At 39.6% G+C, this 17,269-nt stretch overlaps 1 protein-coding gene across 6 annotated transcripts in view; it reads right to left on the bottom strand.

Moving 5' to 3' along the window:
• LYST (lysosomal trafficking regulator) overlaps positions 1 to 17,269 on the bottom strand; it is a 192,683-nt gene that overhangs the window by 152,645 nt on the left and 22,769 nt on the right. The gene's annotated exons all lie outside the window — the stretch shown is intronic.

Below are 17,269 nucleotides of genomic sequence, written 5' to 3'. Positions count from 1 at the left end.
GAGGATCTATGAAAACTCAGAAAAATACTAAAACCAAATAATGAATAAACTACCACTAAACCTCATATCCATGTTGAATTTTTAAAAATGAATTAATCTTTTGTGTACAATACCATGAAGGCTATTTCTAGAATACTAAAGGATAAATTTTTACTCCTGGTGTAGCCGCGAGATGCTTCTGTTTGGTTACCAGTTTTCGCTCTATAGTTTTGACTAGACAGAGGCATAAAAAATATTTCCTTAACACAGTTACAAGGCAACCATGAACATTTATTTTGAATCACAAGTTTTAAAATCAGAATGATCTTTAATTCTTTCAAGATGCTCAAAGCTAGAGAACTTTCTTAAATTCCCTTCAGCTTGGCAAACAGTACTTGTACCACATTGTTCTAGGCACCTGAGGATAAAGTCTGCAGGCAATGGGATTAGCTGTTCGACTACACAGGGCTTTATGTGATGTAGGAAAAGGCACCCTTTCCCAAACTGCGGCAGCCCCACAGCTAGCAAAGTACAGGCTAGATTTCGGTCCCACTCCTCCACTCTGAGCACCAGACATCAGTCCATCAACTGCCGGACCAACTGAAACAGTCCCGGAATGAAGCCTCACTACACCGTCCGTACCTGCTCCTGCTGCATCCTGAACTACTACAAATCATCTCGATATTTTGAACTCTAAAATTACAGAAGGGGAAGTTACTGATCAAATTGTGAACATAAATATGGTATTTTATTAATTGCTTTGACTATTACAAGGTGGAGCCATCAGAGATGTTATGCGTGATGCTATGGTGATTCCAGGTAACTCAGCATGGCCATTAGAAGTGGAAGTTGACAGGGGCGCCTGGGTGGCCTCGTCGGTTATGTGTCCGACTTCGGCTCAGGTCATGATCTCACAGTTCGTGGGTTCGAGCCCCACATCGGGCTCTGTGCTGACAGCTCGGAGCCTGGAGCCTGCTTTGGATTCTATGTCTCCCTCTCTCTCTCTGCCCCTCCCCTGCTCATGCTCTGTCTCCCTCTCTTTCAAAAATAAATAAGCATTAAAAATTAAAAAAAAAACAAAAAAAAAAAACAAAAAAAACAGCGGAAGCTGACAGACAACTGGATCCGTCTGTTTTTCCCTGTTATCAGGGAACACTTCTAGGCCACGCTGAGGGACTTCTCTAATACTTGAAACTGGGATGGCTTCTTTATCTATATTTTACACAGCCCAGCTTGGATATCCATGGAGTTTCATTCTATCCAAGATTGTCACTCTATCAGTGGGCAGACTCAGCTGTGCCCCCCACCTTCCTCTGCCCCCACGATCACACACACAGCTGCACTCCGACCTTTATCATCCTGTATTATACTGGAGGGCCATAAAGTCTGCAAATACAGCCTTGGAAACTAGATTGAAGATATCCTTAGGGCATTATATGTATTTGCCTCTGTTTCCAAACTACATAAACACCCTGTAGTTACTTATGACTGTCTTACCCACTAGGTCATGAGTTCCTTAAGGCCAGGAACCATGTCTTACTACTTTTTGTACTTTATAGCTAAAACATCAAATTTAAAAATCGTTATTAGCATCATATTCAACTTTTTTTTAAACTTTAAGTTCATTTATTTATTTTGAGAGACAGAGAGCAAGTGAGTGAGTGAGCAGGGGTGGGGCAGAGAGAGAGAGGAGGAGAGAGAGAATTCCAAGCAGGCTCCATGCTGTCAGCACAGAGCCCGATGTGAGGCTTGAATTCATGAGCCGTGAGATCATAACCTGAGCTGAAATTAAGAGTTGGATGCTCACCTGACTTAGCCACCCAGGCACCCTATCATATTCTGAGCCACCTAGATGCCCGTAAGTTTCACTTTTTCTAATACAGTGACTGGTGAAGTGTAAAACATGAATGGCCGAATCAAAAAGCAAAAACCTGACAATGGATTAGCTATACCTCTTAGTTTTATTTCATCAGAAATTTCATTAATATGGCATTTACGTCAACAAATATTTATGGAACATTTACAACCTGCTGGCTCCTATTTTTGGCACTAGGAACAGTGCAAAAACAAAGTCCCTGCCCTCATGGATTCCAGTGAGATACAGACAGATGGAAAACAAACATATCGTAATGTCAGGCAGTGCTAAGTGTTACAAAAAAGTAAAGGAGTAAGGGTACAGAGCAACAGGAATGCTACTGTCATAGAGATTCCATAGCGATAAGGCTAAAGAGGTAATATCTGAGCTGAAGCCTGAACGAAGGAAGACAATGGGTCATGTGAGCATCTGGGGAAAGCGGTCCAGGACTCCGAGATTAGTTTCTGTTTGATGCACTGGATACTGAGTGCAAGAGAAGAAGTTAAAAAGTATTACAAAGCGGGAGAAAAGCTACTCATTCCCACTTGCCAGGGACTGAAGTAAGGTGTGGAAAGGTGAAAAAGAAGTGTTCCCCTAGAACTGTTTCTCCTTAAGAATGGAAGTCTCCTTCCCGCCTGCCCCCCACCCCAAAAAGTCCACAAGACTTTTTAAGGCTGTGTGAAGAGCAGCACTGTTTAGTGATCGACAAGACAAACAGGACAGGAGGGTGGGAGGGAACATAAAGTTCTATTTTCGCTGTGCTAAATCTGACAGGTGGCTTGAAAACCAAGTGGATATTTGGATACACCAAACTGGGCTCCAGGTGGGGAGGCTGGAACTGGTGAATCAGTTTGGGAGTTACCAGCATACGGAAGGATTTTAACAGGACGAGAAGGATGAAATAACCCAGAGCAGTGCTGTCCAACAGAATTTTCTGCAGCGACAGGACTGTGGCTAGTGGCCACACTATTGATCAGTGGGGAACGGAAAGTGAGTACAAATGAGGCAGAGAAGAGATTCTAAGGCTCAGCCCGCGGGTTCGCATCCCCAAGTCGGGAAGCGGAGCAGGATCCAGCACAGGACACTGAGGAGGAGCAGCAGGGAGGGCCGGAGAAAAACCAGGAGAGCGGTGCCTCCCAGAAACCAGGCAAAGAAAGCTCAAAACAGGAAAGATTGATCAACTGTGTCAAATATTGCTGACAGGTTGAGTAAGATGAAGACTGGGTAATGACCACAGGATTTAGCAACGTGGAAGTTACTGAAACCTGTCAAAGTGTAGTCTCAGTGGAGTGGCAGAGGGCGGCGAGGAAACGGAGGCAAGGGGGTTAAGACAGCTGTTTTGGGAAGTTCTGCCATTGGGTGGCAAGGAAATGGGTGGTAGCTTGAAGGGAACATGGGGTGGGGAGGTGGTGCTTTTTATTTGTTCTTTAATGAATGACATTATGGCACGTTTGTAAGCTGAGATACTATTATAGCATGTTTGCATAGCATGTTTCTCCAACAGGGGAAGGAAAATAAATGAAAAGCTAGAACGAGAGGAGGTAATTGCTGCAGCAGTGAGTAGGCAACATGAAGAGTATCTAGCACACGAGTGATAGGAACAGGGACGGTTCACGTAATGGAACAAAAAGGATGACAGAGTACGTGAGTACACGCAGGAAGATTAGCAGCTCTGGCAGGGAACAGACCAAGATTTGGGCGCTTTTGTTTCCTTGGTGAAACAAACTGCAAGGTTCCCGGCTGAGAGTGAGAAGTAGGAGGAGGTGTTAACCAATGAGTGGAACAGGGTCAAAACAGCAACCCCTAAGAGACTTCCCCCTAGGCTCCATTAGTAACTAAGACTGAATTCGGGTGTTCAATCCCCGGCCCTGCATTATGGTGCAATTCCCCAACACGTTCCCATGCACAGAATGATAGAATGGATGATGTCAAATACCGTTTGGGAGCCTAGATATATCACAGCCTCAGCATCTCCTAACCTGTGCATGTGGCATCCCTGCCAAAAGCGGAAACTGGGCTACCTGGAATGAATTATTCTCAGAAAATCCCTGTAACCCTGACTGCTCATCTTTACCTTTTGTAAATATTGGAGAATCTTTTAAAATGATCTCTAGAATCTTCTGCGGAAGTAGCATCAAGCTCATCGAAATTTATGTTCATATATATATATATATATATACACGTGTATTTATGTTCATATATATACGTATGTACATATACATATATATGCATGTATATACACGTATATACATATATGTACATGTACGTATATACATATATGTATATGTACGCATATACATATATACAAATACATACACACATAATTTTGGAACTTTAGTCCTCCACAGTCTTCTAACAGTTTTCAAATTCACCACAATGACTCAAAGATTACCAGTTTGTCAATGACATTAACACATTTTCTCAGAATCTGAACCTGAGATGTGAACTCATTTAGAGCAGCCAATGGTTCTGGTACAATCTCCTCTCTAATCCTGGGCTTAAACTTTCTCCTATTATTATTCTTACATCCAGTCTTACTAGTCTATGTATAGATCATTCTTCATCATCAAAGAAGTCAGAAACACAACAGAAGCTGAGAATTTTCATTTACTCTCTGTATCCAGTTATAGGGTCAGGGTTTTTGTGTATTTTTTTAAATCTTTTTAAAACATTGTGTGTATAGCTGACACACAATATTACATTAGTTTCAGGTATACAACATAGTGATTCAACATCTCTATACTTTATGGTGTGCTCACCACAAGTGTAGCTACTCTCGGGGGGTCAGTCTGTTTAAAAGAAAAAAAAAATCTATTATTTGCTTGCTGTTTTCATCTTCTACATATAAAATGTAAAAGGTCACCCTTAACCTCTTTCAAAACCTCAACTCATTATTCTCTTAGTGTTGTACTCCATCCACCGCCGCCCCTTTTTCTGAGAGAGAGAGAAAGCGTGCACGTGTCCGTGATCGGGGGGGAAAGGGGTGGGAGGTGCAGGGGGGCAGAGAGAGAGAATCCTAAGCAGGCTCCATGCCCAGTAAGAAGCCCAATGCAGGGCTCAGTCTCACGACCCTGAGATCATGACCTGAGCTGAAATCAAGAGTCAGACACTTAGCTGACTGAGCCACCCCGGCATCCCTGTATTCTCTTGTTATACGTGAGATCTGTACCTACATCTACATATTTTTGTTTCGTATCCTTCTTTCCCTCTTCTACACATATTATTTTAAAATATGAGTTCATCTGGTCACTTTACCTCTCTTTTCTTCACATTATCTCCAGTGGTTCAGTAAAAACTCTGCCTATGGCCACCTTACAACCACCTTCCCCTCTGGAGACTATATCCATGGCATCTTATCTATCTTTTCTTTGAAAAAAGATATGTATTTCTAATTCTCTAAATTCCAGCTTTGATCCATATTCCTCTTCCTGTTTTTTTTTTACTGATCCATTTAGCTACCATTTACTAAAACACCCACTCTGTGCTAGGCACTAAGAATGCAAAATCTGAAAGTAATCCCGTCTCTGCGCCTAAGAAGGTCCCGTTATGGTGGCAAAGGCGAACCAATACACAGGTACTGTATACCGATGAGGGGACACTGAGCCGCATTTGAGTAGTCAGGGAAGCTTCATGATGGACACAATCTTTCAGTAAAAGTTGAGCATGTAAAGGGAGAAAGAAAAGGGGGGCAGAAAGGCATTACAGACAGAAAGAGCAGCTCAAGTCAAGTCCCTGAGAGAATTATGGTTAAGTGTGGTAATAAAATACAAAATGAGAAGCAGGAAAACAAGGATGGAGAGAGCAGTGACCAAGGATGAATAAAAGGACCTCCTGGTGGGCTCAGAGCTCAGCAGAAGTTGAAAACCACGAACGCTGGGTAGTGTCACTTTTCTCAGATGTTTGAGATTCTCCCGCAGGGCTTAGCTGCTTGGATCTAACAGTAGATAACACAGATTGTGTCGCTGACATAGGGATGGGAGTTTGGGTGGGTGAGGCAGCAGAAGTGAAAGGGAAAGGGAATCAAGGGTACAAGTGAGAGAACAATCCATACAGTCAAAACTGGGCTGTAGACCGGGTAGGAAAGAGAAAGAGGCCAGGTAGATGCTGACATACAAGTTGAAATACAGGCAACCCACGTCTATGAGATTAAAGAATAAAAAATGAGGGAATTAAGGATATAGGAATTTTGGAATTTTTAGATTTCTGAAACAAGGAGTTCCAGATCATAACATCCCCCAGAGTGTGACCCTGCACGTAGGTGTCTGAAATGCAAGTTAAGGTCACTGCAGTTAAGTAACCATGAGGCTGGATCATGGTTAGCTCTTAAATAAAAGTTCCTTGGTGACAGGGATTTTGTCTGCTGCATTTACTGCAAAATCGACAGCATCTAGCACAGTATGTGGCACAACCTTTTGTTGAATTTCTTAAATGAACATCATGGATTTCTCCCAGGATTCCCATTATTTTCACCTGTCTAAGGAGCCCTCATTGTGGGTCAAAATTAGGCTTGGAGTTATCAGCTCCCCTGACTATTTCCTTAACCTTCTGGAAATGAAACGGTCAATAAAGTAAGTCAATAGCAGCCCTGCTTTTACTGAGTGAGACTTCCCACAGACATTTGGACAGCCGACTATGATATCTCTGCTCTGTTCTGGTTCTGTGATTAATTTCCACAACCTATTATCCAAAAGATCACAGAATTAAGCTATCACCGTCAGTCTTGTGGATTCTGACATAGTCATTTCCTTGACATACAGTATAAAACTACTACACCTCCCCCCTACACCAAGTCATTACCACAGATATTCTTCAGTTTTAGGCATTTTTTAGTACCTTGTCATTTCTGTTTTAGTCAGTGCTACCAATAACATTACATTTACCACTGAAAATAAAATCTCACGCTCAACAATAGGACAAGAAAGGCTCTCTAGGTCACCAAGTTTCCTCCCTAAGAACCATCAAATCTATCACTAATTCATTCATTCATTCATTCATAATTCAACCAAAATTTATTTCTTATTCAATAAATACTTACTAATCTGCTTACTCATTATATTTCCCTAGTTCTAAACCTGTTCTGAATAGTCAAACAGTCAGCATTGTGACAGTGGTGAAAATAAAGGCAGGACATTGGGAATCTAGCAAGTACTAGCCGCAACACAGAGCTGTGTCAAGTTTGGCTTCCTTTTCCATAAAATGTCTGTCCCACAGAATTACGGTGTGGATCTTCAAAGATTATATAACATCAGGAAACGTTCTTGGTAAATGCTACAGCTCTTTAAATGCTCAGTGCTAGGTGAGCAGCAGAGAGTGCCATCTACAGGAAGAAAAAGATCATCGCCACCTGTCCTCAGAACTGTGTACGGAAATGTTGATGTTCTGCTCTATGGCCATATAGTTTCCAAGGAAGCACTGAAAATAAAAGTAGGGAGTACCTGTCTTGTGACTTTTATAGAAAAGGAAAAGAGGAAAAAGACAAGAAAAACGTTTATAATAATGAACTTTATTCTTATAGCCTCATTAGAAATCACACATTTTCCTTGGGAAATGGTAACATTTGAAGGACTCAATTCCTAACTTTAACCAAATGCCAAAATCCTGGTAAATTCATATTTATTTTTTTTATTATTAGAAAAAATTTTTTATGTTTATTCATTTTTGAAAGACAGAGAGAGATAGAGCACAAGCAGGGGTGGGGTGGAGAGAGAGGAGGACACAGAATCTGAAGCAGGCTCCAGGCTCTGAGCTGTCAGCACAGAGCCCGACGTGGGGCTCGAACTCACGAACCGTGAGATCATGACCTGAGCCGAAGTCAGATGCTCAACTGACTGAGCCACCCAGGCGCCCCTGGTAAATTCATTTTTAAAATAATATTAAGTGCTTGCCTAAATTTCCTAATTATAATAGTATTAGGGAAATTGCCATTGGAAAGAATATCTTAAAAAATTTCTTTTAAAATGTTTATTTATTTTTCAGAGAGAGAGACAGAGACAGAGTAGGAGCACAGGAGGTCAGAGAGAGAGGGAGACACAGAGTCTGAAGCAGGCTCCAGGTTCTGAACTGTCAGCACAGAGCCCGACGTGGGGCTCGAACCCACAAACCACGAGATCATGACCTGAGCTGAAGTCGGATGTTTAACCAACTGAGCCACCCTGGCGCCCCGGAAAGAATACTTTTAGAAATGTATTATGTACCAAGAAGGAGGAGACTGCTATCAATCACAGGATTATTGTAAGGATTGACTACAATACTATACAGAATAATAAATATTCAGTGAATTCTTTTGAATCAGAACTTGCCACTATTTGAAGCAGACTTTTGAAAATAAAGGCTGGTTGTTATGGACTATTAATCATGCTAAATCCCATCTCTCCAGAGTTCAATATATATTGACTAGAGACTGATCAGTGACTTTCTCAAAGATCTCACATATTCTTTGTAACAAATCACTAAATTTAAAAACCCTTAGGAGAAAAATTTGATAACACTATACTATTTCATAAGTGACATAAATAAAGGTATGAATATGAATATGTTAGAATGGAATGAACATTTTCACAATGGCAGAAAAGTTTAGACATCATCATATTATCCAACCATATTCCACAGTTAACAAAAACTGAGGCTCACAGGTCCACAGTCCCATGGTTAGGTCCCATGACAGTTGTCTTGGGAGTTACATGATATGTTTAGAGCTAATTAAGTAGAACGAAAATAACCAAGTTTATTAACCAAGACGTGACCTTTCTCCTTCTGTCAGGTCAATTAAAAATTAGACAATGGGCAAAGAAGTTTCCTTAACACTAAATACTATCTCTGAATATTATCTGGAACTTTTACTCAAGTCTGCTAGGTTTCAATCTACACACCTGGAAACATGCTTCAAGAACCTCTCTACAAACTTCTGTTTGTTGCACTAAGTGCAAATGCAACTAGACAGTAATCCTGCCTCTGTGTCCTATGCTGTTTCCTTCCACCAGTCAAATATCCTGCCACCCCAAACTTCTCAAGGTATTCTATAGCTTCATGTTATCTTTTTGCATATGTTTCCACATTTCTCTTTTACATCAAGAAGTAAATGAACTGGAGAAAAAAAAAAACCCACAAAACTCTGCTCCTCCTAGAAAGAAGTATTCACATTTTAACAAGAAGTAACACCTTCAGCTCTAACTGGAGTTACAAAGTACGAGACGCATTAGTCACAGAAGTCAGCTCTGATGTAGATGTTCCATATTAAAAACATAGGACTACACTAATCCTTAACCAGTAAATGTGGGGAGGGGGGGGAAGAACAGTTGTACTGTTCCTACTTTTATTCTGTATTATGCATTTATGTATTTGTATTATAGAATGCAAAAATGTGCTGAAATAATTTTAATTTATGTACAATTGCTTAGCCTGATTTAAAAAACTCAATAAAATGAAAATGGCAGTGGTATGGGGGCAACAGGTGGAAATCTAAGCAGTGACCCCAGAAAAATGAACATACTATTTTTTTTTTTTTTCACATTTCAGGAGTCGACAAACACCCACCTATTCCCCTCCCCCTCTCTAAGCCCATGAAGTCTTGGTTAACACTCTCCATCGTGGCTGCCTGGACACCTGTAACTGGCCCAGAGAGAAGTCATCATGACCCCTCATTCGACAAAGCTGGCCTGGGTACAACACAGCAAGGCAGAAGTTTGAAGTAAATTGAGAGGAAGCCACACCAAAACGTACCGAAGTTAAGCCCTTCCACAAGCAGTTCATTTTCCCTACAACAAACAAATGGGGAACCAGATATCTCAGAAGAACCTGGGTTTGATCCTGAGCACCATAAAAGAATGGAGATTGAGACACTGTAGTTATAGTGAGGTGGCAATAAGAAGAACTACAAAGACTCATCAGGGTAAATCATCTCCTGCTGCTTCACACCCTCCTAGGAGGAATGTGCTAGAAGTTTTACACCAAATGGCTCATACATCTTGACATCACATCTCTGGATTTTTATAGAATAATGAGAATGATGGTGATGATACAGCTAACATCTAAAACAACTACGAGACAAGAGGCACTACTGTAAGCACACTACTATAGTAGCTGGTTTATTCCTCATAAGGATGTTGTAAGTACAATTCTCTCCCCACTTGTCACATGTCACAAACTGAAGCACTGTGAGGTTAAGCAACTGCTTCAGGCCACACAGCTACTAAGCGTCAGAGGCAGGATACAGACTCAGGCACTCTCTGGATTCTGCACACAAATTTCTATTCTCCCAAGCAAACATCAACTCCTCCCTCCAACAAACCAGCTCTTCCTTCCTCACTCCTATTTCAGTTGATGGGCTCTACCCAGTTACTCAGGGAGAAACCAGAATAGCATTTCATCTGGGGCCCAGTCAGTTCTTCCATTTGACAGCTTTGCTGGTTTACCTCTGCATCTGCTACTTGCTAACTCTATGACCCTGGCTTACTTGGCTTCCTCTAAGTCTCAGTCTTATCTAAGAGCATGTAAAATTGTTGCGAATTCATTCACTCACTCATTCATTCATTCATTCATTCATTCATTCAAGCTTGTGCATGCAAATGGGAGAGGGGTAGAGGAGAAGGAGAGGGAGAATCCCAAGCAGACTCCACACTCAGCGCAGAGCCCAAGGCGGGGCTTGAGCTCACAACTGTGAGATCATGACCTGAGCTGAAATAAAGAGTCAGATGTTCAACTAACTGAGCCACCCAGCCACCCCTGCTGTGAATATTTTTTATTAATTTAAATTCAAGGTCGCTGACACACAGTGTAGTATTGGTTTCAGGAGTATCCTGTTGTGAATATTTAAATTACATGGGATAACTCACATAAGATGCGTTGCATGGGGAGGGGCAGACTGTAGGAAGATCAATAATTATTAGTGATTATGATCATTACCTTGAATGCCTGGATGCCGGAGCATCCACAGGCCCTCGTCCCCTCTCTCACTTGTAATACTGACAACCTCTTAATTGGTTACTCTGCCTGGTCTACTTTCCATCCAATCCAAATTCTACAACTGCTAAAAATGTCATTCACGTTTCCTAAAATAATAAATGACACTCCAATTCCTAGGGAATAATTTCCCAACTCCTTATTATCGTGCTATGTCATTCCCTCCACCATCTAACCTTTCTAATCTCTCGGCACATCTCAGAACACGTTCCAGCACCCCATAACTCCTCCTAAGGGTGCTCACTGTCTCAACACTATTTCACTAATGTTTCTTGTCATGTTGTTGCTGCTGCAGAAATTCCTATTCATTCCCAGTTCATTACTTTCAACATGCCTCTTAAGACTCACCGCCTTGTGTTAACGGTATTGTATTGTTTCTTTCCAAACAAGATTATACTCCCCTTAAGAAGGAAAATCAGGTCTCATTTGTTTAGAAAAAAATTTTTTTTGCCTAATACAGTGCCACAGATAGTAAGAGCTCAGCAAACAAACACCAATTCATTTGATACTAGCTTTGATAGAAAACATTTTAACATTCAAATTCCTTTAGGAAATTTTCCCACAACTTAAACTCTGAGAAATAAATAGCCACATTTACAAAAGCCTTTTTCTGTTCGATAGCAGGCATTTAAGGTACTGAGGAAAGTGCTACAGAAACACGTAAAAAACGTTACCAAAATTTTTTTAGATTAAAAACAAAAACCTTTAGCAATAAAATCTTGGATGTTTATTCTTCCTATTTTAAAGATTATAATGCAGAGGACACAGTTTAAAAGTTCTTTAGGGGCGCCTGGGTGGCGCAGTCGGTTAAGCGTCCGGCTTCAGCCAGGTCACGATCTCGCGGTCCGTGAGTTCGAGCCCCGCGTCAGGCTCTGGGCTGATGGCTCAGAGCCTGGAGCCTGTTTCTGATTCTGTGTCTCCCTCTCTCTCTGCCCCTCCCCCGTTCATGCTCTGTCTCTCTCTGTCCCAAAAATGAATAAACGTTGAAAAAAAATTTTTTAAAGTTCTTTAAAATCAATTTTAGAAATAACGGTTTTCCATATCTCCTAAAGAAACAATAAAAACCCAGATTGGGATCTTACCCTAAATGTGAAATGAAAATAATAATATTTTATATAGCAGCACCATAATCATCAGTTTTTAATATTTGTCTTGTATAACGTAAAAGATTCTGCAAATTGTTTCAGAAATAGTGAACACAGATATACAGAAGCTGTAAAGACACCACGTAAGTGTGCATGGCAATAGTTTCCTCTTATTCCTTCATAATTCTTATAGACACAGTGAAAATTAGCTTCCCTTCTAAAAACAATTTGGTTGAGGCAGTCAATTACAGACAAATGTGTTCACTGTTATAAAACGTGGCACATCAAGAAAGATTAGCAGTGAGATCAAGTTGAGACCCAGCCGCTTACTCTGCCACTCTCTAACCATCCATGAAGGTGGATAGACAGATAGTAGGAGAGAAGGTACTGAGAGTGATAGAGAACAGAAATAAAAAAGGAGTATATATTAAGCAAATGCATTTCAACTTCAAACTATGCTTAATATTTTTTTTCTACTACATTGAGTATCATCACAATTTAGTTTCTACCACTGTGGTAAACATGTAGACACATGTAAAGAAGAGGGGTTAAAGTTATAAATGAATTACATACTGAAAACCAAATGCTATCACTTTTTATAGTATATCAGACATCTTTTGGTTAGGAGATTACTTTCATAAAGTGCATTAAAATGTTCAAGAGGTTGGCAGTATAGTCTAAAGAATACTACGCTAAAAACCAAGAGACTTTAGGTTTTCTGGTTTTGCCTCAAACACTCTTTAGAATCTTAGGCAAATGTTTAACCTTTCTGATCCCCATTTTTCTCATACATATTAAAACAAAAACAGGGCACCTGGGTGGCTCAGTTGGTTAAGTGTCCGTCTCTTGATCTCGGCTCAGATCGTGACCTCACAGTTCATGAGATCTGCCCTCACATCAGGCTCTGCACTGACAGCACAGAGCCTGCTTGGGATTCTCTCTCTCCCTTTCTCTCTGCCCCTCCCCTGCTCATGTGCACACACATGATCATACATGCTCTCTCAAAATAAATAAAAATAAAATAAATAAAAACAAAAACAAAACAGACGATTTCTAATTATCTTTTGGGCTGTGAACTTCCATGACAGTATAGTATGCAGAAAACAGAAATATAGTAATAGTAATATAGTAACAGTAAGCATCAAAGTTAATTTAAAATCAAAATTACACATTCTAAATGTTTCTTTAAATTGTGCATAATCAAGTTTTATCAAAACTACATTACTGGGATTCTATTTTTAAAAATAAAGCGTAGAGAAAATGAATATGTTTCAGTTGTATGGAACATATGACTTCAGAAATATTCTCCGGGGGTGCTTGGGTGACTCAGTCAGTTAAGCACCTGACTCTTGATTTCAGCTCAGGTCATGATCTGGCAGTTCATGAGGTCGAGCCCTGCATTGGGCTCTGTGCTAACAACACGGAACCTGCTTGAGATTCTCTCTCTGCCCCTCCCCAAGTTCTCTCTCTCTCTCAAAATAAGTAAATAAACTTAAAAAAGAAAAAAAGAAATTTTCTCCAAAATATTTAAATAAGGCTAACAGAAAAAACTTAAAGGACAGTTACCATCTTTGGAAGCATTATTAAAGAGGAAATCCAGAAGACAGTAAAGGATTTTAATCTTTAATAAACTCTAAGTTACAATGCATTTAAGATCCAGTAAAGTCTAGACAAGTAAATATTAAAAAGTAGTATAAACGCAAGCTGACAGAAAGACACAGCTGTTCTGCAAGTTACACCAGTAACACCTCCCTTTACCATCGACCAGGATGCACTGAACTGTATACTTCAATGAATCAATACCCAGAAGCAGTAACAGTGAGTGATTTTATGAACAGATAAATGTTTTGTTGCCCTTTCAAATAAGCCACATTAATATAATAAAAGAGGAAATCATTCTTACCATTGTTTTAATTTCACACCCATCCAAACTCAGTATAATAATTACACTGTTGAAATAATACGTATGCAAGTACAATTATTATTATTCCATCTAAGGAACTCAGACAAATGAACCTACAGAACTAATTAAAATTCTATTGTACCAAATCACATTTTGATCAGAGCAATCTTAAAGATCGAAGAGAAAGAAGAAAGGAAAAAATTAATATACTATTATTGCTCTTTAAAAGTTCATAATACTCAAATGAACATATAGAATTGATTTCACTTATGCTAAATAAATTATTAAAAACAACACACTCAGCCAAAAACCAAATGCTACCACAGATAATTTAAATATATTTAACTAAAATATATTTCCACTAAGCAAAGACACAGTTAACTTTGAAACAGTTAAACGTAAGAACAAATTCCTAAAAAAATAGCAAATCCATCCCAACAACTATCTTGGGGATTGGACATGGTTAAACCATGCCAAAAAAACCAGGCGTAAAAATAGAGAAAAAACAGAAGCACCTGGGTGGCTCAGTCGGTTAAGTGTCCAACTTTGGCTCAGGTCATGATCTTGCTGTTCATGGGTTAGAGCCCCGTGTCGTGCTCTGTGCTGGCAGCTCAGAGCCTGGAGCCTGCTTCAGATTCTGTATCTCCCTCTCTCTCTGCCCCTCTCCCACTTACACTCCGTCTCTCTCTCTCAAAAATAAACATTAAAAAAAATTTTTTTTTAAGTAGAGAAAAAATAGGGCGCCTGGGTGGCTTAGTTGGTTAAGCATCTGACTTCGGCTTAGGTCATGATCTCACAGTTCATGGGTTTGAACCCTGCATCGGACTCTGGGCTGACAGCTCAGAGCCTGGAGCCTGCTTCAGATTCTGTGTGTGTCTCTCTCTCTCTCTGCCCCCTCTCCAGCTTGTGCTCTTCCTCTCTCTCAAAAATAAATAAATAGGGGCACCTGGGTGGCTCAGTTGGTTAAGCATCCGCCTTTGGCTTGGGTCATGTTCTCGTGGTTCGTGAGTTTGAGCCCCACCATCGGGCTCTGGTGCAGAACCTGCTTGGATCCTCTCTCCCCCCTCTCTCTCTGCCTCTACCCTGTTTGCACTCTCTCTCTCAAAATAAATAAACTTAAAAAATTAAAAAATAAACATTTAAAAAAAGTAGAGAAAAAATAACCAACAACATTTTTCACAAAACTAAAACAAATAATACTAAAATTTATATAGAACCACAAAATACCCTGAAAAGCCAAAGCAATCTATTTTTTTAGTGTTTTTAAAAATTTTAATTCCAGTATAGGGGGTACAACAAAGGGGTACATGAATCCCTTTAAATTAGTTAGGCAAAGCAATCTTGAGAAAGAACATAGCTGGAGGATCACAATCTCACATTTCAGCATATACTACAAAGCTATAGTAATCAAAACAGTATGGTACTGGCACAAAAATAGACACATCAGTAGAAGAGAATAGAGAGCCCAGAATAAACTCATGCCTACACAGTCAATTAATCTATGACAAAAGAGGCAAGAAAATACAATGGGAAAAAGACAGTCTTACCAGACGAGTTTCTTATACTATATGTGGAAATAAGTTCAAAAGGGATTAAAGATCTAAATGAAACCACAATACCTAAAACCATAAAAATCCCAGAAAAGAGCTCAGGCAGGAATGTCTCTGACACCGGTCACAGAAACATTTTTCTAGATCTATCTCCTAAGGAAAAAAAAAAAAAAAAGGCAAAATTAAAACTATTGAGGACTACACCAAAAAAAAAGTTTCTGCCCAGTGAGGGAAACCATCCAAAAAACAAAAAAGCAACCAAAGAAATGGCAGAGGTACTTGCAATGATATATCTGAAAAGGGGTTAACAGTTAAATATATAAAGAACTTATATGAATCAACACCAAAAAAGAAATAATCTGATTAAAAATGGCTAGAGGGCCTGAATACACATTTTTCCAAAGAAGCCATACAAACAGCCAACAGACACATGAAAAGATGCTCAACATTGTTAATCATAGAAAAATGCAAATCTGGGGCACCTGTGTGGCTCAGGTAGTTAAGTGTCCAGCTCTTGGTTTCTGCCCAGGTCACGATCTTGCGGTTTCATGAGTTCGAGTCCTGTGATGGGGCTCTGCATTGGCAGTGCAGAGCCTGCTTGGGATTCTCTGTCTCCCTCTCTCTGACTCTCCCCACTCCCCGCCCCCATCTCTCTGTCTCTCTCTCAAAATAAATAAACTTAAAAAGAAAAAGATGCGAATCAAAACCATGATACAATATCATCTTACAACTGTCAGAATGACTAGAATCAAAATGGCAAGGAATAACAAGTGTTGGTGAGGATGTAGAGAGAAAGAAATCCTCGTGCACTGCTGGTGAGAATGTAAACTTGCATGGCTGCTATGGAAAAGAGTAAGGAGGTTCCTCAACATATTAAAAACAGAACTACCATATTATCCAGTAATTCCTTTACTAGGTATTCACCCAAAGAAAATGAAAACACTAATCAAGAAGATATATGCACCCCTATGTTTACTGCAGTATTATTTACAAGAGGCAAGGTGTGGAAACAACCCAGGGGTTCATCATTAGATGAATGGATAAACAAGATGTGATATGCATATACAATGGAATATTATTCAACCATAAAAAAGAATGAAATCTTGCCATTTGCAACAACAGGATGGAGCTAGAGTATAATGCTAAGTCAAAAAACTCAGAGAAAAACAAATACCATATGATTTTACTCATATGTGGAATTTAAGAAACAAAACAAATGAGCAATGGGGGAAAAAGAGAAAGAGACAAACCAAGAAACAGACTCTTTTTTTTTTTAATGTTTATTTATTTTTGAGAGAGAGAGAGAGAGAATGAGAATGTGAGTGGGGGAGGGGCAGAGAGAGAGAGACAGACAAAGAACACCAACCAGTCTCCTCACTGTCACTGCAGAGCCCAAAGTGTGTCTCAAACTCATGAACTGTGAAATCACGACCTGAACCAAAATCAAGAGTCAGACGCTTCACTGACTGAGCCACTCAGGCGGCTCAAGAACAGACCGAACTATAGAGAACAAACTGATGGTTACCAGACGTGGGTGGGTGGGTGGGGGGTTGGGTGAAATAGGCAATAAGGATTACGCATGCACTTCTCATGATGAACACTAGAGTAACATATAGAATTGTTGAATCATTTTATTGTACGCCTGAAACTAATATAACACTATGTTAATTATATTTCGAAAATAAGGAAAGAGAGAAAGACAAACAAAAACCAAAAAGGAAGAGGAAAGAACATTGATATTTCTCAGTATTTATCAAATGACTTCAAAAATTGTCCCAAATATATATAACGTACAATATATGTAAATGATATATATACATATATAATATTACGTTAAATATAATTTTATATACCTTAATATTCTCAAGTACCATAAAAGAGAAATATTACTGTTATGATTTTAGACAGTTGAAATATCCAGAGATAGTCAAGAATGATA

This window comes from Leopardus geoffroyi, chromosome D2 (genome assembly GCF_018350155.1).
Source record: "Leopardus geoffroyi isolate Oge1 chromosome D2, O.geoffroyi_Oge1_pat1.0, whole genome shotgun sequence".
Lineage (NCBI taxonomy): Eukaryota > Metazoa > Chordata > Mammalia > Carnivora > Felidae > Leopardus > Leopardus geoffroyi.
The sequence above is the reverse complement of the archived record's forward strand: the minus strand, read 5'-3'. Positions and strand labels throughout refer to the sequence as shown.